Raw genomic sequence first — 27,609 nt, 5'->3', positions numbered from 1 at the left:
CCTTCTGGGCTAGGGCTAAAACGTTCCATGTTCCTATTCGTGTCCGTTGTTTCGCTCTAAGAGTCGTCGCCGTTAATTCAGTCCGTATTCTTTCATTGTCGGATTCTCGAACAAATTGATGTTTCGGGAACAGTAGGTTGTTGGCCCAAGGTTCCCTATCCACCGGGATGGGGCTGCCATCTTAGGTATAGCTTCCGGGGAAAAGCATTTCATCTTCAGCCGCTGGATGCCAGAACAGACGCTGTTGGAGCCGCACCTCTTTGGTGGACAGACGCTCGATCAGTCGGGTCAAATTTGCTTAAAGTCACACCCAACACCAGGACTAGGCTAGTGCGCTTTGAGCAGCACACGGTCGCTTTGATAGAGCCTGCTTGGGGACACATGCAGCTTTTTATAGAAGTTCAACAGAGCCCACTGTCGAACTCCACCACATCCTAGGCAGACCACACAGGACGCACCCTCTCACTCTAGCTGATGCCAGAAGGACAACAGTGCCCAGGCTGCACTACCAGCTAAGTACGCAACCCTTAGCTGGGGGTCAATTGTCATCGGAATGCCATGGAAGCGTGAGTATAGGAACTTGTGAGGACCAGAGCTATGTTAAACGCCCCTTCCCGGTTGTCAACTCACCATTTCGCAGCCCATCTTTAAAGCCGCCTACAAAGTGATATCCCACATCATCTTCCGACGTCTGTCACCATTAGTGAATGAGTACGTGGGAAGTTATCAAGCCGCTCGACAACGGACCAGATCTTTACTGTATGGCAAATCCTTCAAAAATGCCATGAATACCTGGTCCCAACACACCATCTGTTCGTTGATTAAAAAGCGGCATACGACAGTATAGACCGCGTAGAGCTATGGAAAATTATGGACGAGAACAGCTTCCCTGGGAAGCTTACCAGCACATAACATAAGTGGATCTTCGAACAAAATCCAATCCAAAAGTTGACCCCCTTTTGATGAGCCAAAACTGTTATAATTGGGAACGGGAACATCGTTCTGTCATTTTCAAGTGTAAACAAATACCATATGATCAGAAAATTATAACACTTTTTTCCAAGACTACAAAGAGCAAGATCTGTAGCCGAAGTATAATGATATTTATTTTTCTATCATCAATTTTTTACATTGTTTTTTTAAAAAGACGGATTGCATCCAAAAGAAGGTCTCTCCTATGCTGTTACTAACCAATTTATATTTGATGAAATCTAATTTGATTTATTTGTAGAGTAAACTTCTATTTGCAGGCGATTTCTGATGAAATGTTCGTCTTTTATCCATTTTAACTTATTTATCATACGAAAATAAAATTCCACTAAAATTGACATAATATTTTTGAATCAGCATGGTAAAAATGTTGATTTTATTCAACATGTGTAAAATAGTATATTCCTTAGAACTGTTCTACATTGGGAACGAATCTTTATATACGCAGTCTTCGATTTTTTCGAAAGGATGACGAGGGATACACCAATGTTTGTCTACGATGCGCAACAATCACAAAATAGATAGATTAGAAGCAACATTATAAATTATGAATCGTACGAAAGCAAGCTCGCTTATCATAATGCAGGAGAGCATCGTAACTGTGAGTTGTTTTCAATTTGGATATCATATAAAATGAAAATGTGATGGTTCAACATTGAAATCAAGATAATCTTTATCATGCCATGAAGCACGTAATCTGAATAAGGTCTTACGATGTACGATATTAATGTTATCTCTTTTTATGGCATTCTTTTCATTAGGGGAACTGTACCGGTTTTGGCCATGTTCCTAATTTGGCCAATTTAGCAAATAGCTCCAAAAATAAAGCAATTCAGGAGGGTTTTTAGTTCCAACAAGAGATATATCCCTCACGATTCAACGCTGCTTTTAATCGATCGATTATTTTGGAAAAATATGTATTTTTCAAGGTTGGCCAAATTAGGCACTAAGTTGGCCAAAACAGGTGCACTTCCTATTAGAATATTGGGTTGATAGTATTCCGAATACTCTTTACCAAAAATAGAGCAACTTCAACGACATGTTACAAGGAAAGAGAAAACACCAAAACTGTGCATTGAACATTTAACGTGATTTAACTGAGGTGAGACAGCACCTTTTAAAAATCGATATTTCTTCAAAATAATCCGATAAATGAAACTCTACTACTAGTTTAAGGAAACATAGTGTAGAAGACTTTTGAAAGACAAAAAGTCGGTTACATACATGTTAGAAAAAAATCAAATTCGGGTGCGATGCCACACCACTGGAAGAGATGCCACACATGGGAAATGCGGTTAATAAATATGCTCATGACAATGAATGAGCATTTGATATGCTTTTCGAATAAAAACATAATGTTTCAACCAAACACCAAACAAATTCATCGTTCACTGGTTAACAGCCCGAGAAGAATGGATTTTGTTCGAGTTGGTCGAATCAATATCAATACAATATTAAATCAGTTACATACCTTCAACTCCTTTCTTTTCTACTCTAATATTGTTTACCCCAATCTCCAATTAGTTATAAAAAACAATTTCAGCTCCTAAACACCCAACGCCACTAGGGAAAATCTTTTGTATAATTCCAACGCGAATCGTATTCAGATATACAATATAAGTCGCGTGACCCCTTGTTACATCAAATACTGTTATACTATCTTCTGACGTTTCGATGTTCCGTATAACAAATAAAAAGTGTTATAAGGGTACAACTTTTGCTACCCGAGTTACACATATGTTATGTGTTACCAGACTGATCAAAGCAACGGTGGGTGGTGTGCAAAACTGTGTGAAGATTTCGGGCGAACACTCCAGTTCGTTCGAATCGCGCCGGGGACTAAGACAAGGTGATGGACTTTCGTGCCTGTTGTTCAACATTGCGCTAGAAGGTGTCATGCGGAGAGCCGGGTGTAACAGCTGGGGTACGATTTTCAACAGATCCAGTCAATTTATTGGCTTCGCGGATGACATGGACATTGTCGGCCGAACATTTGCAAAGGTGGCAGAACTGTACACCTGCCTGAAACGTGAAGCAACAAAAGTTGGACTGGTGGTGAATGCGTCAAAGACAAAGTACATGCTTGTGGGCGGAACCAAGCGCGACAAGGCCCGCCTGGGAAGCAGTGTTACGATAGACGGGGATACCTTCGAGGTGGTCGAGGAATTCGTCTACATTGGATCCTTGCTAACGGCTGATAACAATGTTAGTCGTGAAATTCGAAGACGCATCATCTGTGGAAGTCGGGCCTACTACGGACTTCAGAAGAAACTGCGGCCAAAAAAGATTCGCCACCGCACCAAATGTGGCATGTACAAGACGCTAATAATAAAACATCGTCCCTGACGCCAAATGCCCGGATGAGAAGCTGAAATTTCCTGATCCCAAATCCTAAGCCCCGTCCATCCTTGAACATTGTAAACTAACCTCGAGTCACCACGAGTATGCTGGCTTCTACCCCCCTCTTACTAACCGTATAATAAAATGACATTGATTGTATATATCACAAATAACAATGGCTCCGCAAAGTGTTATACACGCCTGAGCCTACCAAATAAACGAACTTGAAAAAAAAGGCGCTGATAAGACCGGTAGTCCTCTACGGACATGAAACATGGACAATGCTCGAGGAGAACTTACACGCACTCGGAGTATTCGAGAGACGGGTGCTTAGGACCATCTTTGGCGGTGTGCAAGAAGACGGTGTGTGGCTGTGAAGAATGAATCACGAGCTCGTCCAGCTCTACGGCGAACGCAGTATTCATAAGGTAGCTAAAGTCAGAAAGGTTCGATGAGCAGGACATGTTGCGAGAATGCCGGACAGCAATCCTGCAAAGATGGTGTTCGCTTCCGATCCGGCAGGTACGAGACGGCGTGGAGCGCAGCGAGCGAGGGGGGCAGACCAGGTGCAAAACGACTTGGCGAGCGTGGGTCGCATTTGAGGATGGAGAGATGCGGCCACAACCCGTTTATTGTGGCGTCAAATTGTTGATTCAGTGTTATCTGTTTAGATGTAAACTAAATAAATGAAAAATGAAGTGTTTTCGAAGGGGATTGGCGATGCAATTGTCGTATTTTTGTGACAGCTTTTGAAAGAATTCTATTTAAAAGTATTTGTTGTGTTCGCTCAATAACATTACCACAAGATTGATTTTTAGTGCTATCAATTGCAGAATAAGACACAGCTGTCGTGAAACGGAAAACCGATGATTATTTTTCCGAATATCACCATCAAGAAAGCAAGTAAGTCTGCGCTTATTGATATGCCAATCATAGTCGCACACTAAGTTACAAGTTCGAACGCATCAGGGCGGGCACTCATGATAAATTCAAACGGTTTGTCTCAACTCTCATTTTCACTTTTATTTAGGGTAAAATGATCAGTAGTTGTTCAGCGACTAAGGGTTGAATTTTCCCCCAGAGGTTTATTGCCTTACATGTTTCGTGTGTGTATATTATTTTTTCTCGATTAGCAGACCTTATACGATGTCCCCTTTTGTAGACCCCTTAAGTTATGGCATTTATAATGAATTGAAGCTCAGCAATGGAACGTAAATCAACTTCTCCTGCTGTAATTTCAGATAGGAAATTGCTTTACTCGGATTATGTTATTACGTCAAACTGATCCATCTATGGTAAGTGCTGGGATCATAGACCAACTTACCCTATAATGGCTCATGATTCACACGTCGGTCGCTCCAATAAAGCAACTGAATAAATATGTTTTCGATCTCCCGCCGGTCTATCGCATTGACTGGATCGAATGGATCACTTCCTGCGGATTTTCCACCCTGACGTTCTATCATTACCAGATACGACGAAGAAAACGTGATGGATTATGGCGGCCGGCGTTGAAATATAATGAAAGTCTTATCATACTGGAGGCATCTTCGGGAACTCGCTTGAACTTTCGTTGATTTGGGGATAATAAATTACTGACGGTCGATGCATGACGGTCGCCTCGCTATACTTGGAGGTATGCTGTAGGTAGCTCTGTTGACAGCCTTGGGGCCATAAAAAATGGAAAATTGATACAAATGGATATGGTTCGGCCTTGCTGTGCTGGTAGGGTAGATAATCTCTTGTGAACCGCTAGGTGGTGGTGACGAGCGTAAAACGGAACTAACACTTTTTTATGGTCATGAAAATACATGTCACTGTGCAAACAAATATGAATAGCAGTGAGGTCATGACTTCACATATTTACTTTCATTTCAACCTTTTCATGAGAATATTGAATACTCGTACAGCGAGATATATGAATTTCCATGTCGGAATTTCTTGAATCCGTGATGCTTCCGTAAGCGCATCCATTTATTCCTTTCTGCAACGTTCATCACTTCTACTCTGCCTTCGAGAAATTCATATCATGTGTACTCTGGCCTTTAGTCCTCCAACTCTGGAGAAAGAGAATAACAGAGCAATGTTTAATTGACTGAAAACCTATCGAAAACTGGAAATAAAAATTCAATTTTCATTTCTGTGGCAATAAAAGCGAAACAGAAATAGCATAACACGAAAGTATCATTTTTCCTACATTTCTAATGAACTGCAAAACATTTCGATTTCTCAATTTCTTTTCTACTCCATTGAGAATGTATCGATCCCATCCTTATGCATGGGCTCTACGTTTTTTGATTCAATCGATTCGACTTCTCATTCCATCGTTCTCTCTTGCTGGTAGTATCAAATACTATTGGTCGAATTATCCCAATGAACCGAAAGAATTACTTTGGAAATCTACTTTCGTATCTACTGGGGCATCAATCTTATCCAGCTTTCGGTCATTTTATAACTCAACCCATTCCAATGGATGGGGGATGGTAGCTAGTGAACTTGTAGAGCATGAGAGGCATTTTGATTAATCTTCTACAGCTGAACTCAATTTCTGCCTGGGCTATACTTCTTTCACATTTTCTTTCATTTTAAATTGGTCTAATTTATCGCATTTACATATGATTGGCGATGCTTAAACCCACTGAATGGTTCCCAGATGTAAGTTTTAATAAACCAAGGAGTAGCGCTGAGTTTCAATATAACGCTGGAGGCAATGCAATGCTTGGAAGTAAGCAGGTAAGATAATTAATTTATGTTCGTGAAATTGTAAACTTCCAAATGTTATTCAAGGATGCAAATATGGGTTAAACTCACGCGAGAGTAACTCAAAACAGAAGGCTCAGTATATTGTGCTTTCTAAGAATAGGCATATTTATTCTATAACATATTCAAGCTTGTCTAAGGGATTAACTTTTCAGAAGCACTCCCAAAAACCCCACAATAAATTTCCCATCCTATGAACACAAGCGTCATGATCACAATGGTAGGAAAATTTACGCATCTTGGAACAAGATTCAAAGACGATACAAACGGCGATCTATACACGGCTGTAGAATATTGACAATACACAATAAGTTAATGAAATTGATCTATTTATATTGACGCCCACTAATTCAAGTAATTATCAATTTCAATGCCCAGTCATTTTCATGGAAAGCGGTAATTTTTCAGGTCCACATTTCTTAGCTGCCATTTTTATCGTAATGAAAAACATAGGAATGAAAGGTTAACGAAGTTTGTACATTATTCTGTTAATTGACAATATGATGGAATTTGTTACAATCGATGGAGAATGAAAACGTTTCCCTATATCGTGAAAGCATCTTATTTTACATCGACAACAAACGAATCCATCAGTATGGATACATATTGCAGAAATATTCCACGAAAGGCTTGATGATAGAACTATTGTAGATATTTCGGTCGCCCAAAGGCCGGTTACGTCTAGACGGCTATCTATCCATCACGAGCCAAATTCTGATAAATTGAAAGCTATTCATCACGAACCGGTACGGACGGAAGGGTGGTGGTATATGGCGTCGGATCAATGGCAATGCCTACCACACCGAGCCACAGGGACGCGTGACCAGTGGGGTTCTCCTCGCTTCCAGGTCCTATCGTGCTGCCCGAGGGGATTCAACAATATTGTCTTTAATTGGAGACTTCATTAATGTCAAATTAAATAGCCCAATTCCGACATCATCGGAGATGATGCCTATTCAGCACAAAGACACATTTCGACATTATCGCAATTGGGCGGAAATTTTCCTCGTCATCGTCGTCTTCATTGGAGCAATCAGCCAACGGTATAGCGCCACATGGCATCTTTTCGAAGACCTTGATTCAAATAGCAAATGGAAGGAAATGTTGTAAGATTTTCTTTTGTGGCTTTTATTTAAGATGCAACGTTTATATTACTTTTGATATTCGGCATTGTAAACCAGGTAAATCAGACACAAACAAATGCTACGAAAAGTATTCGAAAATGACTTATGAGTGACCGGAAACAAGTGAAAAGAAGTGATCCATAGTAGAAACGATATAAGGGAACTGTTCCGTTTTCCATCTCACTGAACATATATTCATCTCAACACAAAACAAAGAAATACAGCACCAATCTCGTCGCTTCTTTTTGCTAACACGCGTGCTCACTGGTGGAAAAAATCCCAAAAATTAGAAACAAACCAAATTCCTTTTCATTGCTTTGTTTTTGATGGGATAGAAATAGGAGCTATGGGATGAAGTGCCGAACCGTTCCCCTACGACTAATAAATAACCAGAAATAATTCTAAATTTGTTCGAAAGAAAGTCGAAGTACAATAGAAAACCAAATTTAATGCGTGTTCAATCATTTATTTTATTAGAACAATATTTCGTTCGAATAATGAGTTCGGTCAGTTACACGCTCTTCACTGTTAAAGTTTTTTTTTGTTTTCGGTAATTTGACTACGAGACCTCTCGGCTGTGACGCAAAGTTCACAGACGAGAGGTCTGAGAGAAGGTCAACAATTTGTTCACTTGTTTCAAAAAACAAATCCAAGCTGCTGAAGCTGGTAGCGAGCTTCCCGTGAGTTACTTCCGCTGCAAAGTGGCGCGAAGACATCATTCTATCGATTTTTATTTGGCAACGCCAAAAATCGATTAGTGTGATGAAATAGTTAATGCTTGCGATCCGAATGTCAGGATTGTGACGTGCAATTTTCTTTGCAGTATCAGCTGACCAACATAGTCTCAATGTATAGCACTTAAAACTAATTAAACACGAATAACAATTCGAAATAAGTCTAATAGTCGTTATCGATCAATGGAAATCAAGCACATGATAATTCTCTTTGAGGCGTCGCACAGTGGTTCGCTCCAGAACAAAGGTTGGCCAAAACCTCAAAATGTTCCTAAAAATATCCCTTATGTTTGTATTATGGTATTTTGATGGTTTTTGTCACATACAGACTTGAACGTGGGTGTAGGAAGCACTACTTTGGCAATATACAGCCGTTTTAGGCATCTCTGTGAATAGTAAATACTTTCATTTTACTGCCAAATTAGGATTTTGAAATCAGATTGTTTCGCAACAAAGATGATCTCACTTGCCATAAAACTAGTTAATTCTATTCCATTTAATTCCATTACTTGATTGTTACTTCATAGTTACGTATTTCGACTTCAACAGTAAGGCCGTTATTGGGTTTCTTACTTGACTCAAGTGGTGGAATTAAATGGGGTAGCAAAAACTCGTCTTTTGAAAGTGAAAAAAAGCTATTAATAATGTTCGTATCAAAAGACTTGCTAAATACTGGCTATTCATGTGCTAAAACAAATAATTTTATTTGGAACATCCACAACTATGGAATATTTATTAAAAAAGTTATATTTGAAAAGAATCAATTAATTTGAATGACAAACGAACTATTTTTATTACAACTGTGTACTTACATTTGTATTCTTCATAATCTTGACTCGAAACAGGCTTTTCCTTTTCCTTCCTTGGAGAAAGTTTTGAAAATAAGAAACCTTGTGTGTGCTTTCTTCTAGTCGTTTGGGAAGAAAACTATCCAATTATTTCACTTAAAACAGCAATAAAAATATTCAAATAGAAGTATATAAATAATTTCATCATTGAATAATTATGCTACGAGATCATTTCATTTTTCAGCTTTCATTTAATGCTTTCATTACATGTTTTAAATATTAAATAATTATATCGAACGTTTCAGCTTCAATCTAATAATTTAAAAAAGGGCATTTTTAAGGTTCTTGTGAACAAAAAATACGCATTTGTAAGGTTTTAGTTAGAAACAGACCAAAAAATACTATGCACATTTCAAACTGAAACGTTAAAAAACAGCTTATCGCAACTTTTCGCAAAACAAAATAATGATGAATAGAAAGCTATTGCTTTAAGCTTTGTAATGAGCATAGAATTATTACGGGCACTTAACGGCGCCTATACTTTTGGAGCAGTTCAATCTAAAAATTGTGAGTATTTAAACTAATTTTGTATTCAAAGCTAACTAAAATTGAGTTTTGTCACCAATATTTGACATAGACATATTATTTAAGATCCCAACAATGCAGTCTTGAAATAATATTGGGGTTTGCGATGTAATTGAAGCCGTACGATGCTGATCTAAACGCCTTGTCAAACAGCGTTTTTATTCGAAAATCTACATTTATGTTCAATTCAAAATGATGTAACAAAGTCAAAACTCAACAGAACTACTTCAAATTTTGAATTTGAATCACGTAAGTATTCTATAAAATGAGAAAAATATAATTCTGACGGAAACACGAATTTCGATTTTTGAGGTTTTGGCTGCTCTCGAACCATTGCACAGTGTGCAAATTCGAGCCAAAAAACTGACGCAATTCAACCACGGTATGTACATATCTGGAGATTACCTTAAAAAAATCACAAAAATCCAAAGAATCTGATGGTGCCGACCCCTTTGCCGTTAGAATACTGGAGTGTCCTATTTTGTCCAATTTCCCCTACAATTAGACGTTTTTGCTAATGCATATGTTCATATCAATCGAAAAGACAGGGAAAACCTTGACTTGTGTTATGGAAATATCATAATAGGCCTCCCATATATTTTTGAACACGGATAAGTGTCTCATTTTGTCTAATACCCCCTATAAAATGCTTCAGATGATACACATTTAAGATTCGAGGAGATCATCAAATGAGTTACTGTAAGTTATGGAATTCAGGACGATGAAATAGTGTTATCCTCGGACAATTCACTGGGAATCTGTTTAGTGTCGGTTTTTGTCTGATGCCCCCTATAATTTAAAAATATTTTCAAAAGTATAACATCAAATCAATTTTCATTTTAGGAAAATGTACTAAGATCCTTGAAGACTATTGTAGGCATATCTAAAGGCTATTCCTTTTTTGCAGGGTCCCTTCAGTGTCTCATTTTGTCCAATATCCCTTATACGTTGAACCTTTTTTTTTTTTTCAATTTTTCAAAACACACAAATTAAAAGCTCGGAAAAATTTTGTGAAAATCGGCGAATTATCTGGACAAAGAAATGTGACTTTTCCTAGGGGGTTGAATAGTGTCTGCTTTTGTCAAATATCCCCTATAGTTAAATGAAATTTTAAAATCAGATAGAGCAAATCAATTAATAACTATGAAAATTATATTAGCATCCTTGCTTACTTAGTGGACATATTAAAGAGAGGTTTTTTTTTCTTTTTTAGAGTGCATCGTCCAGTGTCTCATTCTGTCTAATACCCCCTATACATTGAAATTCTTTTAATGCACAAAAACATCAATTAAAGTTCGAAAGAATTCTGTGCATTGTGCTAATTTTAGAAAATCACTTGAATAATAAAATAACGGGGAGCTGGGTAATGTCTGATTTTGATCAATGTAGGGGATATTTAAATGAAGTTAAAATATATAGTAGAGCAAATCAATAAATAACTTAGAAAACTATATCAAGACCCTTGCGTATTATACGAACACAGAAATCAAAATAACTAAAGAATTTTGTGAAAATCAGCGAATCATCTGGACAATAAAATATTCTACAATAAGCAAGTGGAAATAACTCAAATGCATAGTGATCTGATATGTTCATTTTATTACATTAAAATATAAAAAAAAGTATTTGACAAAGCCAGATACAAAACTGCTAAACAAATTAATGAGAAGAACCACAACCGTATGCATTAAAGTATTTCCTAGAAGGATATTTATCGGAATGGGACACTGGACGTTGCACTTAAGAAAAACAACCTTTCTTTAATATGTCAACTATAATACGCAAGGGTCTTGATATAGTTTTCTAAGTTATTTATTGATTTGCTCTACTATATATTTTAACTTAACTTAAATATCCCCTATATTGATCAAAATCAGACATTACCCAGCTCCCCGTTAATTAGCTAAAGCTAAGGCTAAGGCCTTATTTTATTATTCAAGTGATTTGCTAAAATTAGCACAATGCACAAAATTCTTTCGAACTTTAATTGACTTTTTGTGCATTAAAAGAATTTCAATGTATAGGGGGTATTAGACAGAATGAGACACTGGACGATGCACTCTAAAAAAGAAAAAAAACTTCTCTTTTAATATGTCCACTAAGTAAGCAAGGATGCTAATATAATTTTCATAGTTATTAATTGATTTGCTGATCTGATTTTAAAATTTCATTTAACTATAGGGGATATTTGACAAAAGCAGACACTATTCAACCCCCTAGGAAAAGTCACATTTCTTTGTCCAGATAATTCGCCGATTTTCACAAAATTTTCTCGAGCTCTCAATTTGTGTGTTCTGAAAAATTGAAAAAAAAGGTTCAACGTATAAGGGATATTGGACAAAATGAGACACTGAAGGGACCCTGCGAAAAAGGAATAGCCTTTAGATATGCCTACAATAGTCTTCAAGGATCTTAGTACATTTTCCTAAAATGAAAATTGATTTGATGTTATACTTTTGAAAATATTTTTAAATTATAGGGGGCATCAGACAAAAACCGACACTAAACAGATTCCCAGTGAATTGTCCGAGGATAACACTATTTCATCGTCCTGAATTCCATAACTTACAGTAACTCATTTGATGATCTCCTCGAATCTTAAATGTGTATCATCTGAAGCATTTTATAGGGGGTATTAGACAAAATGAGACACTTATCCGTGTACAAAAATATATGGGAGGCCTATTATGATATTTCCATAACACAAGTCAAGGTTTTCCCTGTCTTTTCGATTGATGTGAACATATGCATTAGCAAAAACGTCTATTTGTAGGGGAAATTGGTCAAAATAGGACACTTCCAGTATTCTAACGGCAAAGGGGTCGGCACCATCAGATTCTTTGGGTTTTTGTGATTTTTTTAAGGTAATCTCCAGATATGTACATACCATGGTTGAATTGCGTCCGTTTTTTGGCTCGAATTTGCACACTGTGCATTGTGCGTCGGCAGATAAATCGGATTAAGTTATGTAGGACATAGTTTCTGTGCCGTTGTTCCAAGAACAGGATGTCGCGTTGGCGAAGCAGTCTCTCAGGTGCATACATGCTCAACTGTGCCAACAATGCAGGACAGTCGATGCAATCCGTAAGCAGCTTTCCGGCGAATACAACTTTTCGTTTCTCTTCCAGCGGTTCGATGTTCAAGGGACGAAAATGGTGTGGATATTGCGGCAAGTTATCTAACGAACTTCCTTTGGAAAGGCGAAAGGGCAACATATGATCACGTCCGATTCCAGTATAGAATGCACATGGGAGCAGTAAACAGATTTGAGATATAATGGTTTTCGGAAATTCAGAAGATAAAGCATAGTTGTAGATTAGCTCTGGCAATCATTTCATTGTAGTGGATCCTAAATGTGAGACCGCCATCCAAAAGCACACCAATATTCTTGATGTGCTGAACACGAGCAAGGCTATGATGCGAGAAAACATAGTCGAACAGGATTAGTTGAAGCTTACGGTGATACGAATATTGCATTTTTTCTATGCTTAGACTCATCAAGCTCTTAGTGCACAGGCAGACAAAAATGTTCAGTAAAATCCGCCAATCCCAACAGTCCGACAAAGTTTTCACTATTTTGAAGATTTAGATATCGTCGGCGTAGAAGAGACGGTAACCCTAAGAAATTATTCATTTATTCAGACTAAGGCCGGAGTGGTCTGTGCGGTATATAAGAGTCTTCTTCATTCGGCTCGGTCCATGGCTACACGTCGCCAACCACGCAGTCTACGGAGGGTCCGCAAGTCATATTCCACCTGATCGATCCACCTTGCCCGCTGCGCACCTCGCCTTCTTGTTCCCGTCGGATCATTGTCGAGAATCATTTTCACCGGATTACTGTCCGACATTCTGGCTACGTGCCCGGCCCACCGCAGTCGTCCGATTTTCGCGGTGTGAACGATGGATGGTTCTCCCAACAGCTGATGCAACTCGTGGTTCATTCGCCTCCTCCACGTACCGTCCGTCATCTGCACCCCACCATAGATGGTACGCAACACTTTCCTTTCGAAAACTCCCAGTGCGCGTTGGTCCTCCACGAGCATCGTCCAGGTCTCGTGTCCGTAGAGAACTACCGGTCTTATCAGCATTTTGTAGATAGTCAGTTTGGTACGGCGGCGAACTCTAGCATCCTACGGAGTCCAAAGTACGTACGATTTCCAGCCACTATGCGCCTCCGAATTTCTCTGCTAGTATCGTTATCGGCGGTCACCAGTGAGTCCAAGTACACGAATTCTTCAACCACCTCGATTTCGCCACCACCGATAGAAACTCGTGGTGGGTGGCTTACATTGACCTCTCTTGAGCATCTTCCTATCATGTACTTCGTCTTCGACGTGTTGATGACTGCTTTGAAACCAATATAATATATGACTGCAAACTAGGAACATCATATCAAATTCAATCGGTACCTTCATAACGTCAACAAAATGATTTCGTCTATTCCTCCTTGAGCATGTTTACGAAATCGATCAATAAGAATTGGTACGCGTATTGGCGAACTGGTTTGTATGTGTCTTTCGCAACTTCCGGTGTTTCACAACGAGTTTGTTTGTAGAAGGATCTTTAGAAGTGCGCAGTGGAGTATAATTTGATTATTTTTCTTTATCCGGTCGGTGTACTGGTAGGTTTTATATAATAATAATTATCAGCAGTATATATTTATTACTAAAATTATGAAGATTCTGATAGCTTGAGATGAAATTCAAAACATTTAAAACTGCCATGGATCATATCACCGTTGAAAAGGTTTAACGGGAGATAGTTGCTTTGCCACTAGCACCAGAACAATCCAGCGACGAAAGTTCCGCCGACGAGGAACTAGTATTGGATGGAGATATACGTGCTCCTGGTCCAGTTGAAATTTACTCATCGTGTGGAGACCTAAGTGGAGTATTATCGGATATTGATGCGAGCATAGTAGAAGGATGCAACGTTGTTTTCATATAGCTAACTAGTCAGGGTCTTGAGATACAGATTGATGTTTCATGCAGAAGAAGTTTGGATGCTCACTAGCGCCACCTAATGCAAACATTCAGAATAATTTCGATCATTTCTTGAACCCGTAGATGCTCTAAGCAACTTTGCTGAAGATTCCATATAGCTCATTTATCAGGTTTTTGAGATACAAATTGATGTTTTATGCAGAAGAAGTTTGGATGCTCACTAGCGCCACCTCATGCAAAAATTTAGAATTATTTGGATCAGTTCTTGACCCGCCAAGGTACAACTTTGCTGAAGACTTCATGTAGCAAACTAGTCAGGTTTTTGAGGTATAGAGTGATGCTGTTTGGACGATCACTACTCATTGATTTCATACTTGATTCATACTTGATTTTTGTATGAAAAAGTTCAGTTTTCTATGGACGCCTACGCCACCTAGTGAGTCAGTTCCGATTTAAATTGTTCACCATATGAAAGATATTAGTTCATAGAACAATATTGACGTAGACATGTATAGCTTTTGAGCTAAAACTTGCCAACAGATATAAAAAATGTAACTGATCTATAAATAGATCACTGGGCGTTAAGCGCCTCTGATCTATAAATAGATCACTGGGCGTTAACGGGTTAAGACATTTAATTCCGCCGTAGCTGACTAGAGGTCAATACTACTGTTTATGCTCTTTCAGATATTTCTTTTGTATCACTATCTGTTCGGATCAGTTGGCAACAGATCGTAGTAGCCAAGGCTTAAGTGCGGAAGTGTTTCTTTTTGACAGCATTTTTTTCCGCCGCTAGTAAAATGTTGTTCGAATTGTTTTATGATGCTAATTCAAGTCGGTGAACCTTCCATCAAGACCAGTGTATGATGGAAACGGCAGCAATAGAGGACGACCGATAAATATGGCGCCAGATTTGGATTCTACTGGACAGTACGGTAGATGATGTTGGCGAGTATGATTCGATCGGCGGAGTACGGCACGTGGAATGGACGAGCCATGATCCGATAAGCGAGGTACCGGAATAGACGACCAATGGACGTGGTGAATTCGTTCAGCGAAGTGCCGGACTTAACGGCCCAAAAAGTTGGTCATGGTTTCAGAGGTCGTAGATGTAGGTAAGTGAACAATTAGTTCAGACGAGGAGACGAGAGTGCGCACCGGTTCAACGGAGACTCAGATAAAAATACTATTTATATCCAAGCCCTTTTTATATAAAAAAGTTATACAGTGAACCATGCAGTGGACCCTGATGTAAATTATCTTGATGTGATATGTCTTCTTCTTCTTATTATTGGCATTACATCCCCACACTGGGACAGAGCCGCCTCGCAGCTTAGTGTTCATTAAGCACTTCCACAGTTATTAACTGCGAGGTTTCTAAGCCAAGTTACCATTTTTGCATTCGTATATCATGAGGCTAACACGATGATACTTTTATGCACAGGGAAGTCGAGACAATTTCCAATCCGAAAATTGCCTAGTCCGGCACCGGGAATCGAACCCAGCCACCCTCAGCATGGTCTTGCTTATAGCCGCGCGTTTTACCGTACGGCTAAGGAGGGCCCCCGTTATAATGTTAGTTATTGAAAATATAATATTATTTTAAATAACCCCTGTATCCTGAGTTGTATGCCTTCGATCGTGTTGGAAAAAATCACGATGGCCGCAGGTTTCTATACCGATACTTTTCACACATTTTTGACGATTGTGACATGATTTCAAATGTCTCGATAATATGTTCGGTGTTTTGATGGCTGTTGATTTCAAGATGGACCATACCGAATGATAAATTCAATCCAAATCGGGTGAGCAGGAAGGCAATTCCTTTTTGTTCGGAAACCGGAAAAAAAGCATTCACAAAACCTTTTTTTTATACATGAAATAACGCTCAGTGTTCTCAGAATATACATCTGTTACAGCCTGCTGAGTTGTTATGCCCATATAGCTACCGATTCAGTCCATTATTGTCTGTTTTTGATTTGTAGAAGCAAACTATCAAAATCTGTACGGATAATTTGCAGACACCCTGTATAACTTTTATCTCCAACCAGTTGACGCGCCCTTCTTCAAACAAACCATCCCGTGGAAAGCGTGACAAGTATTGCGAATTTCATTATTCTTTTTGTTGCATCATTCTGCTGGAAGGAGATTCTCATTTTCCCGTGGGTTTCGTGTAAGTGTCTCTGCTTACAGATCCACCACACCCATTTTTGGCCCTTCATACAGCAAAATGTTGAATTCAAAATTATGTTGAAATTTGGCCTTACTGTCAAGTGAACCCGCATGCAGAGCATGGTGGCTAACTACATACATACATACATACTATCTTTTCGGATCAGTTGGCAGAAAGTATTCTCAGCTACTTTTCAAAATTTGAAATTTAATGGTGATATAGACGGGGTTCTGCCAATCCGCACCAAGTGCCAATCACCTAATTCTGCGCACAAAACAACGATGTAATTGTTTACAAAACGCATTGAACTATACCCGTATTAGTAATCGAAGATATTTTTTTTTTATCAAATAAGCACAAACATAGATACGAATATTTTTTTGTGTTGTTTTTTTCTAGCAAAGTATCACAAGACAGTCTAAATACCGCTTGGTGCGGTTTGGCAGAACTCAGCCAATATGACCTTATGTATTTATTTTTAAGGATTGTTTTCCACTATAAGTTGTTGCGAAAATAACGACAGCATGTTTCAAAATTGTTTTTTAAGCCATGTGAACATGTCAGCATGTTGCATAGAACTTGAGTAAATCTGAATTCCGAATATCAATTGAATTTTCTGAACCCATCTCCTCATCAATATCGGAGCATGGACAAAATGTTGATTTCGTTCAATATTTTCCGTAGTTTAAAGTACGTTGACATGATAATTGACAACGTGCTTCCTGTAGTTAATTGACCTCAAAACTTTTATTCGCTCAATTGATTCTTTGGCTTATTCAAAAACAACTTCTCCAAATAACCCATATTTTTTTACGCCTCTAAGTATTTTTGATCATGAGCAAGAGCATGATTGACAACCCACGGTTTCTCCTCCGTTGTTGCCAGGTCAGCTGTAATTACACAGAGAACCAATTGATGATGTTTGGGACTAACATCATTTTCAATGTGTAAGAACTGGTGACCAGAAATTAAGCAATACCATCGCCGGCCGTGTCCGAATGCAGGTCAATTGAGGAATAGGTAGGAAATTGTTGACGTGATACTCGCTTTGATGGAAGCCGACGAGCCATCTGCACTTCCAAGAGAAATCACAAGGATGTTGGATATATGGGGTAGGTAGTGTGGCAGGGTTCGTTTTGGTAAACGGAATGCGGGGTGTAGCGTGTAGTTTTATCAACGTTAAACAAAAATTCAATCGAACGCGCACTAATTAATTGACCTACCGACCGCATAAAACAGAACCAAATATTTCGATGATCCCGCGATCGTTCTGTGTGGTCAACCAAACAAGTTTACGAGACGAGCCAGCCGTGGGCTGAAAGTCGCGCTAATAAAAATATTAAAAAAGAAAACAAAACACGATAGGACGCGCAATCACTTTAATCAGTTTTCCGATTGTCTCCTAGAAAAAAAAAGCAATAATTTTATTCATTCACCTTGATTTATTTAAATATTATAATTCAAAAAGTATCCCTCAGGAACTGGCGTTTCATTCTGTTCCAGAGAGTGCTGACTGCTTTGAGAACTTGTGTGACTTTTCTTTATAGAAATCTACGTACATATCCTTTCTCTTAGCCTTTCTTTATACATCCAGAGAAGGAGAGTTATTATTCCAGAGAAAAATGTATCGTATCTGTTGATTCTTGTGAGGCGGGGTTTCAAATTGTGCCGCTACAAAACTCAGAAGTACAAACAAAGCTAAATTTTTAACGCGATTCTTTCTGGACGATGGAATGAACTACATTCAAACGTATCACTTTCAACAATCGAGTAATAATGCGGTACCGTAGTCCCCTATCCAGTCTATCAGTCAGGTTGAACGAGATATCACCCGATTTCCACTAACGATGTTTCATAGAAAATCCAGCATAAAGCGAACTCACCAGTATATTCTCCTATCCCGATCCAACAGGGAGGTCTTTTCATATCCATTTCACCAGTTCTTGGTGAACATTAGAAACACGGCAGTTATTTTATTCTTATTATTCTACTTCACAGAAACAACAGAAAATTTATGACAGCAAAATAATGTTGCAGCCATTCACGCACATGGTCTACTTTTATCTCTCTTTGGCGCCTCTAAGGCTGTGAACCATTCCACCGATTCGTTTAACTTTTAGTTAAAATTTGACAGTTCGATGGTTATTCCGCCGTGGTTAAAAATAACCCTGCTCCGGAGCATGGTTAGATTTGAAAGTTCGATAGTTAAACTTTGTTCGCGAGAAAATTGGCGCCAAATCCATTTCGTTCCGAATAACTATCAATCTGTCAAAACTTAAATGGGTCGGCTTCGGAGTAAAATTTTAACCACGATGGGAAAATAACCATCGAAGTGTCAAATTTTAACTAAAAGTTAAACGAATCGGTGGAATGGTTCACAGCCTAAGTATTTTTAAAATTTAAAACAAAATTCGAAAAAGTGCTGCACGTGTGAACCGGCCTGAAAATTCACCCGATGTTCGGCTTCAAAAATATGGGTTCTTTAGATGGATATAATGGATACCCTCTATTAATGATTAAATAGGAAAAATGTATAGAAAAAATCCTTATTCCAGGGCATTTAAAACATCAGTAAAAAAATCCAAAGGGTTGTGTACAAGACACGACCGCCCGACTTTAACCACGAAAAACCTTTTGGTTCAATGAATAATTGTAGCGTCATGTAAATATTAGGTTGTTAAACGCTACATCCATACGAATACATTTATTGCAGCGTCCAACGCACTCTTGTAATTCCGGAACTGACGCCTAGACGGCAAGTTTGAGATAGCCAATTTTAAAACAACGGAAAAATGCTCGGTGACTTTAAGGATTTTTTTTGGATTTCTTCAGAAAATTCATTCTATTTTCGAGAACTTCTTGGAAAATTCCATTGACCAAAAGCAACAGGCAGCCGAACTGGTAATTTGGCCGAAAAAGCCGTTTGCCCTAACAGGTCGTCTGTCTGAAACGATCGTTGGCCGAAAATGCTGTTTTGTCGAAATGGATTTTTGACAGAATGGGCCATTTAGCCAAATGTCAATGACTGAACGTGTAATATGAAAAAAAAAATGGCCACTCGTTTGGCTAAATGGCCTTTTCGTCGATTTACCATTGAACAAAATTTCGTAGCGCTTCTCTACTTTTAATTTAAGTCGATACTGGCTTTCAGACCAAAAGACATCTAACCAAGTACCGCTTAGCAAAACTAAACGTTTAACGGAAACTGTTATCAGGTCAAAACTGATTTGACCGAAAATGTAGTTTGGAACATTTGGCCGGACTTGTTAAAAGGTGTTTGCCCTAACAGGTAATTTGTCTGAAAATGCCGTTCGGCCGAAAAAGTCGTTTGACCGAATAGATCATTTGACCAAAAATGTCTTTCGGTAATAATTGTCATTTGGCAGAAAGAGCCATTTAGCCCAAAAATGTCCTTTCTGCAACCTTTTTTTGAAAAGTGTCGTTTGGCTGAATTGATCATTTTGCCAAAATGACGTTTAGCCGAATAGGTCATTTGGCAGAAAATGCCGTTTGGCCGAAGGGGTTGTTTTGCAGAAAGAATATTTGTGGGTCAAATGACCATTCATTCCAAAGGGCATTTACGGTCAAATGATTTTTTTCGGCCAAATTACCAGTTCGACTGAATGTCCATATTATCTGTATGTCGCTTTCGGTCAAACTACATTCTTGGTCAAACCATTTTCGACATGACAACAGTTTTGTTCAGTTCGGCTTAATGGAATTTGGTTAGATGACTTTTGGCTTAAAATACAGTATCGACATAAACAGTGGAGAGGTTACGAAATTTCGTTCAACAGTCGTTTGCCAAAAAGGCCCTTTTGCCGTAAATGTCATTAGGCCAAACGGATGAATATTTTTGACTAAATTACCCGTTCAGTTATTGACATTTGGCCGTATGACATGTTGGCCCAAATGATATTTTCGGCCAAATGGCCCATTCTGTTAAACGACTATTTCGACTAAACGGCATTTTAGGGCTGATGACTTATTCGGTCAAACGTCAGGGCGTTAGGGCAATACACTAGTCATTCGACAACTGCAACATGTTTTCGTTTCACTTACCGAGTGCCATTCGATAACTGCGGCACATTCTAGACGTCAAATGACTGCCAGACGACGTCAAATGAAATGCAGCGGATTGTGCAACGCAATGCAGCTATCATTGACCTTTAAATCGTTTTGAAGTTCAGCTGTCCGAATACTGCAAAACTGATGTAACTATCGAATTGCAGTTAGAAGCATTACAGCTAAAAGCATTCCATTTAAATGACTTTCAGTTATAGAGTAGACGTTTGTACTGTACAAATAATTTCCCGTAGAAATCCAATAATTCCAAACAATTTTCCATTGAAATCCAAAGATTTGTTTTTATTGAAATCTACATTTTGAACAATCCTTCGCACAAGATTCTAAAGAAATTTCCGTTCAAATTCCGTGAATATTCCAGAGAATTTTCCTTGAAAACTGCTTGGAGTGTCCCGTGGAACCAAATTAGCCGTCTTAATTATTCTAGACTGAGAAAGCAAACGTTAAAACACCCATTCTACCAGCCGCACTCTCCTACAAATATGAAGAATTGTCTGAGTGAATTTCGAAGAATACTAAACAGGATTTTTCCGTGAATTTCCGAAGATTTTCCTGTAGAAGTTGAGAGCAATTTCTCGTGGAAACTCTGAAGTTTCTCATGTAAATTGCTACGAATTTGATGCTGAAATTCAAAACAATTTCTTCTCTTAATAATTCCGAAGATTTCTCGAAACTCCAAAGTAGTTCCCGTGGAACATCTTAAAAAAATTTCCAATTTTTGGAAAAGCTTATAGAATTTTAAGAAGAAGTTCATTTGATTTTTCCTTTGTAAATGAAAGTATATCCCGAAAAAATGCCTTTTTTCAGAAGCGTAATTAACAAATCGCCACGCCGATTCACGCCGCCGCCGCCGGCTAAAATGGCTTTCGGCGTGACGCCAAAAACGCCGCCGCCGACGAATATCGGACCGGAGCACACCTCTATAACTAAGTCGTTCCAAAAGGTCGCTTATGAAAATTATTTAGCTCTTTTAGTGGAATGTCTTTACCTATCATAAGACGATTTTAGTACTATTCCATTTTATTCCACCTCGTTGTAAAGATTACAATGTGGTGGAGTTAAATGGAATAGTAATAAACTCGTCTCACGACAGGTCTATTATATTTTAGTTTTCTTGTTCTTACATACATCATTTGACATTCTGGAGGAATGCTCACAAATTTCGTAACGTAGCAATTGACTTTTTAGACTCTTTCAACTTGTTCCCCCTGTAAGAAGCGGGCTTGGTAGTCATATGGCTACTGCTTCTGCCTCATACGCAGGAGGTCGTGGGTTCAATCCCAGGTCCGTTCCATTCTCCTACTTTGTATCTTTCTCTTTATTTCTCATTTCTCATCTCATCGCTAGAACTGGAAATGGACTTCTATACCGTTTCCATTACTATTCCTATACCTTCAACTTGAGTATTCTAACAGTAATATGCTAGAATTGGAAATGAACTAGTAGAGCTCGTTTCCTACATCCAATTAGAAATTCCATCAGTTACCTTCTCCTATCTATCACATTGGCAGCTCGTTAACCAAGACGGACCTCTGCCTCTCCAACCTAACCTAGAAATTCCAACAAATTCCGCATGAACTCGTGGCAAGTGCAGAGGTATATTCGGCTTGCATTCCCCCTTCCCTACATTGACTTGCATTCTGACGTGGCAGGCGCCAGTATGACCTAACAAAAAAAAAAATGAGATCACCAGTACTTGTACATTGAAGATGTGTGCTAGTCCCAAGCAAATATCTGTTGGTTCCCTGTGCAAGAACAGCTGATCTGGTCATAATGGAGTAGCAACTACGAGCAGTCAATCAAGCTCAAGCTCAAGCTCTTTCAACTTGTTCCCCCTGTAACACTTTTTGTATGAAGGATTTAAATTTTTCTAACGAACTGTAATACTTAAACGAACCTCCTCCCTAAGTTGTCCGAACAGTGGCTCATTTTCATTCCCATTTGGCTTATTGTCATCCCCGATGACAATAACTGTTCGTGAAAAGAACACATAAGTGTGTTAATATTCATTACGTTTTGTGGTTGATTGTAACTGGTAAATGTTGATGCATGTTAATTTTAGTTTTATTGACGCTAACTCTTGAATGCGCAATGTTATTTTAAAACAACAAACTGAAAATACGTTTAATGTTATTGAATGTAAGGGTTTAAACGTTAAAAATATTTTCGACGATTTCTATAAAAACGCCTTGCGGTTTTCCCATACCACGATCAAATGTCATGTCATAAACAAAGTTAATAAATCTGTATTGATTCGATTTCGACACATAAAAACATCTAAACCGTTCAAAGAGCAGTTTTCAGACAGATGATGATTTATTGTTAGCCCCTGTTGGTTTCCTCTCGCCTCCCGTCGTTGCCGCCATCACTCCCTCCCCCTCACATATTTCGCTTGCACCAAAACGTAGCATGTTGTTAACCTTCGGTCACAATCTCCAATCGATCGGGCACGTATTCCAACTAACCGCACCTGCCGTTTCGATATCCTTGGCTTCGGTTCGATGCGGCTCGCTACATCATGATTGAGCCGTTCATCGTTATCATGCCCTTCATACGAAGCTCGTTTTGCACGGATCGTGGTCTAATACCGTTCACAGTCGATTGCACTCATCATCCGAAAGGCTCAAATTCTAATTTCCCTAATCGGGCCGCTTTTGTTCCAATCTAGAATGGTCGCTGCTGGATGTGTCTCGCAAAGATGGGGCCACAAATTGGCAGCCTTCTTTTAAGTTTCAAAGCCAAAAAATGTCTTGTCATCTCGTTTTTATCAACTTTGCTGATTGTAATCACGTCTTCGCCGCATATTTTTGATCTGATTAGGCAGGTTCTTGTTCGCTTCTTCCAACTTTGTAGGTAAACATGGTATAAAATGCATCAAGGCTCTGAATATGAGCACGAGCAGCTACACGTCCATGGTCTTATTATTTTTGTGGCAAAAGCTCGAAAAGTATACAGAAAAGAATGCTTTCGGATATTTACTCAATTTATAATCCTCATCTATTTTTAGTAATTTATAAAAACATCTATGCATTAACTTTATTTCCATATTTATTTTTTTTCATTAACATATTTTGCTGAACAGCTACTGTACACTCGACATCAAACAAATCAACTACTTTCTATTTAATTATTTTTCGCTTTTGTTTATGCTTACCGTCTAATGGAATTAACGCTTTTGCATTGAAACTCGTATTTATTCATTTTCATGCTAGGTACTTGACGTACTTCTTAGTCAGATAGCTAATAGGTTCACAGGAAGTTTCCGAGGTTTCAAGGGTTTCTGTTCGATCAGTTCAAAAGCAAACGCTGTGGTAAAGTGCAAAATGGGATTTTTCAACGTTATGCTGTGGAACATGTTTGGTAGTAATTTTGTAGATTTTTTCGGACATTTTCGCAAATATACTGACTTAGGTTAGTAGGTATGAAAACAAAAACTCACTTTTTATTCATTTTTATTTAAGAAAAATGGTTTTTCTGAACTGCTCTTATACAGATATTCACTATTTTCTCATTTTTAAAACAAGTTCAATGATGCATTGCAATAACCAATTCAATAGTATCCTAAAAGTTCATATAAAAATGACTATTTCTTTTATTGAAAATGTGATTAGTTTGATAATGCCCAAAGATTTAGCAAAAGCCCTTTTGTCTTTAGTGCTATCAACTAAGTTATCTGATACACGCCTAATGTTTTTTTTGCAATTTTTGAGAATGTTTCGTCCAAGATTTGGGTGTATGTTGTGATTCTGCAGTACGAATAAAATTACAATATGAAGATCAATTAAAATTTAACAAATTTATAAGTTGCACTCCAAAAACAAATTCAGAGCATTGCTCAATTCCTAAATAAAGTCTGAAGAGTTTGACGTATAGAATAAATGGTTTCTTGCGTTGTTTAATTTTGGCTCTTTCTATCGATTCTTGAGATTCTTGAGATGTCGCACTCGTTCAATCCCCTTTAATACGAAACTATGAAAATTACTCCATTATTTACTAATGAAATATTGGAGGAGTTTTAGGTGCATCTACAATATTGAGTGTAGCGTTTTCAACTGTTGATCAGTTTCATTCCAACGTATTAATGGCTATTTGGATTTTTATGTGCAAAAATGAATTGTTTCCCAAAATGCTCAATTTTGGTTACTCATACTGGAATTAGATGAACTCTAGTTCCAAAGGTATGAAATTCAAAGAGTTTCAGGTGTCAGACAAATGTTTTTTTTTTGCGCTATTTACTGATGCAATTGGTAGTTCAGCAAAGAAACAACAAGGTACCAAGCGCCTCCACTTCTGAGTGTAAAAACTAAAAAGTGAGACAAAATGTTCTTTCTACTTGAATGAATTACTTAGGGACTCCACACACGCTACGACGTGTTGTACAACTTTGACTCCGCTCCCAGGAAATTTGGTTCGGTCGGAGCCAAGTCGGACCGTCTGTGGGAAAGTTGTACGACTGTCGGACGGACGGTTTCAAAGTTGCTAAGTTGGTCGGATGAAATCAAAACAGTTTGATTTTGCTCAGACTTGTGGTGGGCGGAGTCGCATGTTGTACAACCAAGTTGTATTGTGTATGGTGTTGTTGTACAACACTGTTGCTTTCAATTCCTCTGGTGGAATATCCAGGAGCAGAAAGTGTTTTTTTCTATAATTCAGATAATAAGATAATATGCGATAATAATAATAACAGAATAATGATAAGATAATATTAGACCTGTGCGCCGCTGCCATGTGAAAATTGACCATGCCGCTTGGTCAGAGTCAGAGATTTTATGAAAAATTCCATTTGAACTTCCTTGAAATTATTATTAGATTTCACTTGAAATTTGGAAACTTTTTTAGAAATTCCTTTGAGAATGCCAACATCGGGAAATCCTCTTAACTTATCTGAAAGTTTTTTCAGGAACTCATGCAAGGAATTTTTTCGTGAATCTTCAAAAAATTCTCCATGAATTGTACCAGGAAATTTTTTAGCATTCCTTCAGATATTCCACAAAAATTTAGAAATTTCGATAAAAACTTCTATAGAAAAAAAAATGTAATTTCTGAAAGTATTTATCGGATAAAGCCTGAAGAATTTTTCTAGTGAACTCTTGCAGAAATTTTGGAGGAACTACCTGGAGATTTTTTTTTAATTGTCGGCGGTAAATTGTGGAATTGAGTTTGAGTAAAGTTTGTTGAGTTGGAGAAGTAATTTTAAAAGAGTTTTAGAGGATTTTCTGGATGAACTCCAGAGAGAACTTTTATAGAACTTCTCAGAGGAATTGATTGCGGAATTACTGATAGAATTCCCGAGAAAGCTTATCTAAAAAATAAATCCGGGGAAGTTTTCGGAGGAATTCACGCTTGAACTTTTGAAGCAAATTAGCGGAAATCATTGACAGATTCCCAGAAAATTTCTTTGGAATATCCACAGATTGAAAGTGAATAACCTTTCGAAGGAATTTCTGGAGGAATACAATGAAGATTTTCAAAACGAACTCTAGGAGTACCTACCGGAAGAAATCCAAAAGGAATACATGGAGGAACTCTTAGATGAACTTCCGGAGGAATCCCTTGAGGAACTTCCGGAGGAATTCCTGTAGGAATTTTTTTGTGGAATTCCTGGAGGTACTTCCGGAGGAACTTCCAGAGAAATTCTTTTAGGAACTTCCGGAGAAAATTCTTGGATAACTTCCGGAGGAATTCCTGGAGGAACTTTCTGTGATTTTTTTGGAGGAATTTCCGTGGGAATTGTGGGAGGAACTTCCGTGGGAATTGTGGGAGGAACTTCTGCAGGAATTCCGGGCGGAATTTCCGTAGTTACACCGGAAGGAATATCCAAAGGAACTCTGGGAGGAATATCCGGAGCAATTCCTGGAGGAAATTACGGAGCAATTCATGGAGGAACTTCCGGAGCAATTCCTGGAGGAACTTCCGGAGGAATTCCTGGAGGAACTTCCGGAGGAATTCCTGGAGGAACTTCCGGAGGAATATTTGGAGGAACTTCCGGAGGAATTCCTGGAGGAACTTCTGGAGGAATTCCGGGAGGAACTTCTGGAGGAATTCCGGGTGGAACTGCTGGAGCAATTCTTGGAGTAACATCCGGTGGAGTTTCGGAAAGAACTCCGGAGGAGTTCTGGCAAGAACTTTCGGAAAAAATCCGGGAGGAACTTCCGGAGGAATTTCCAGAGGGGTCCCGGGAGGAACTTCCGGAGAAATTCTGGGAAGAATTTCCGGGGGGAATTTCCGATTGAATTCCTGGCGGAACTTCCGGAACAATTCTTGGAGGAACATCCGGTGGAATTTTGGGAAGAACTCCTGAGGAGTTCCGCCAAGAGCTGCCGGAAAAATTCCGGCAAGAACTTCCGAAAAAGTTCCGAGAGGAACTTCCGGAGGAATCTTGTGAGAAACTTGCGGAGGATTTGCTGAAGGAGGTTACTGGAGGAACTTCCGGAGGAATTCCTGGAGGAACTTCTGGAGGAATTCCGGATGGAACTTCTGGAGGAATTCCGGGTGGAACTTCCGGTTGAATTCCGGGTGGAACTTCCGGAGCAATTCTTGGAGGAACATCCGGTGGAGTTCCGGCAAGAACTTCCGGAAAAAATCCGGGAGGAACTTCCGGAGGAATTTCCAGAGGAATCCCGGGAGGAACTTCCGGAGAAATTCTGGGAAGAATTTCCGAAGGAATTCCGGGGGGAACTTCCGATTGAATTCCTGGTGGAACTTCCGGAACAATTCTTGGAGGAACATCCGGTGGAATTTTGGGAAGAACTCCTGAGGAGTTCCGCCAAGAGCTGTCGGGAAAATTCCGGCATGAGCTTCCAAAAAAGTTCCGAGAGGAACTTCCCGCGGAATTCGTGAAGGAAATTCCGGAAAAATTCGGATGAATTTCTAGAGGAATCCCGGGAGGAACTTCCCGAGGAATTCGGGGAAGAACTTATGGAGGAACTCTGGGAGCACCTTGAACTAGGAACTTTGGGGAATTTCGGGAGGAACTTTCCGAGTAATTCGTGGAGGATTTTCCGGAGAAATTTTGGGAGGAACTTCCGCGGAATTCTGGCTAGAAGTTCTGAAAAAAATTCCGGGAGGAACTTCCGGAGGAATTTC

This window comes from Armigeres subalbatus, chromosome 1, assembly GCF_024139115.2.
Source record: "Armigeres subalbatus isolate Guangzhou_Male chromosome 1, GZ_Asu_2, whole genome shotgun sequence".
Classification (NCBI taxonomy): domain Eukaryota; kingdom Metazoa; phylum Arthropoda; class Insecta; order Diptera; family Culicidae; genus Armigeres; species Armigeres subalbatus.
Note: the sequence above shows the minus strand (reverse complement) of the source record.